Genomic DNA, 2553 nt, shown 5'->3' on the forward strand with positions numbered 1-2553 from the left:
GTGAAGTTGCCATCTGCTAGGTGCCCTAAAATCACCGTTTCTTCTTGATGCATCAGGAAAGAAAGTTACATCATCCTGCCCTGAAATATCTGTTTCACCGGAGTGTCCTGGGATGGGTTTAGACAGAGAATCTGATCATCAGCCCTGCCATCCTATGAAAATCAGCATTTGAAAAGATATAGGTTTCTATCTGCACATCTGGTAGGATGAGTAACTCAGGCAGGCAGTCATGATATCACAGTGTATGGGAAGGGAAACCATGTCCAATATATATTCTAAAAAAAAAACACAAAAAAAACAAAACAAAAAAAAAAACCCACACACTAAAACAGGTTGTTAAAGAATAACGCCTTATTCAATACCAAGTTAGCACTAGAGGAGATAAAAAACAGAGATGCGTTCTCTTTTCAAAAGGTTTACAATCTATATAGGAGATGAGTTGTATTCTCCAGGAAAAACAAAAGCATAAATCAAAAAAATCATGTTCAGGCTCAAGATTCTATGTGGTGGGTATATAATCCCCAATTGCTTAACTTTAAAACAGCAGTAATCAGCTCTATATCACAAAGTTTTTGTCATTATATGAGAAAATAGATTTGACATTTGTATTTATAGGCCACTTATCACTTTATAAGACAATTTTAAAGCCTTTATTTCTGTTATTTCCAAGAAGAGTTGGTACACAAAAACCACTGGAGAAGGAATAGTTACGACTTTCGGCCCAAAAGGTTTGTGCGGGGAATTGGCTGTGCACTGCAGCTCTTAGGAATGGATGGTGGAGGCGCGGGACTGGTATCAGGGGATTGTAACTCCCAGGGTCTGCTATGGAGCCAGAGCAGATGCTGGAGGGACAGACGCATGTTGCAGAAAATCCTCACTTCGTGTATGGTCTCACAGATAACCTTGAGAGGACAATAGAAAATGAGATTAATGCAGAAAAGTCATCAAAACAGAAATGGATCTACGGTCTTTGCCAACTCGTGCCTACCTGGATCAGACAGCTGTGCCTATCTTATTGCAGGGACTTGCTGTGCTTGCAAAGGAAAGACCACCAAATCCCACTAAATTTCTAGCATCATATCTTTAAAAAAAAACACAAAAAAACAAACAAGGCACAGTTTGAAGATCGAAACTGATTGGGAAGAACAGAAAAATTTGGTTTCTACTATAGATTTACATGATTAAGAGGCAGCTTTAATTGCCATGATTTTGCCCCACTCCTTTTTGGAAGTATAAGAACCTCCAGGACAACTTGTTCTTGGTGTTGCAGAAGAAAACATATTTCCCTTATTTTGATTTAATCACCATACTGATTTAAAAAGTGTATTATGTGCATTTTTTTCTCAGATTGTCTTTAACTTTGTTTTTAAAATGATCTTCAAAGTAAACTACTTAAAAAAGAGTAGTAGTAGCTACATACATATGAAGCCTATGTCATGATATTGAATGTATTTAAAATCTTGACATTACCGTCACAGAATGTAAAATGTTTCTATGTTCATCCTATGGGAGAAGTGTAACTTAACAAATGGTAGGAAACATTTCATTTATTCATTCAAAATAACCCTGTGAATCAGGCTTTGATAAACTAGTCTTCCCATTTCACTGATGAAACGATTAAGGTTCAGAATTTATGCCAACCAGGGGGCTTACTAGTATTTCCAAGCCAAACTTCTCACACCTGCTGCATAGGCATCAGCAGAAACCTAGGCAAGATTTCAGTGTACAGAAGGCAATAAATAAGGGCATTTGTGGATGTTAGGAAAGGTTGGAAAGTGAGAATTCATCTGGCTTATTCTTATGCAAAAGTGGAAGAAGCATTGATGCATTTAATGTGTAGTTTTGTTGATCTGTTTTATTTTCATCTGTTTTTAGTTGGATGGAAATTTAAAGAAACTTCTGAAAATGTATGCAAAGCCAGACGCTAGGAGAGTTTGGAGTTCCAAATAGAGAAGAAATCCAATCCCTGCCTTCTCAACCTTTCACAAAATTCATGGTTCAGCAAAGTACCATAACAAGTATAAAGAATCAGGAAATTTTGTAGTGCCTCAATGATCACAGAACCTTGAGCCATATGCAGGCTGGCCGTAGAGAGAATAAACCATTCAAGGGAAACTTGATTACTTTTCTGATAGAATTAGAAGAATCATTGTTAGTAGAAATGGTGTTGATGTGATATATCTTGGTTTTTAAGAAACCATGTCTGTTGGGAGAATTTTACATAAAAATTGATTTCAGTTGGATTGAATGAATATAAAGGCACAACAAACTGGTAAGCCACAAATTATATGTGATAAAAAGTAGAAAATGGAAAGATGGAAAATGGAGGGGATGGAAAGAAAATGAGAGGGTAGGAGGGAAGGGAAAAGAGAGGAAAAAAAGAAAGAAAGAAATGGAGAGGGAAAGAGAAAGAAAATCAGGAATGTGTTTAAGAATAAGGGTATTTTTTTTCAGACAAAGACAAATGCAGTGTATGTATATACTGGTGCTCAAAGTCTTATTACATCTTTCACCAAAAATTGGGTTCCTGAAGATTCAAGATTTAAAAACATA

The 2553-nt window shown here is 36.3% G+C and overlaps 1 pseudogene across 1 annotated transcript; it reads left to right on the forward strand.

Annotated features, from left to right (window-relative positions):
- Window positions 1-824: 824 nt before the first annotated feature.
- LOC311630524 (protein dpy-30 homolog) lies at window positions 825-1224 on the forward strand (annotated as a pseudogene). The gene has a single exon. The product of its transcript is annotated as a protein dpy-30 homolog (transcript).
- The last annotated feature ends 1329 nt before the right edge of the window (window positions 1225-2553 follow it).

This window comes from Pipistrellus hanaki, assembly GCF_964339955.1.
Source record: "Pipistrellus hanaki genome assembly, chromosome: 11".
NCBI classification, from domain to species: domain Eukaryota; kingdom Metazoa; phylum Chordata; class Mammalia; order Chiroptera; family Vespertilionidae; genus Pipistrellus; species Pipistrellus hanaki.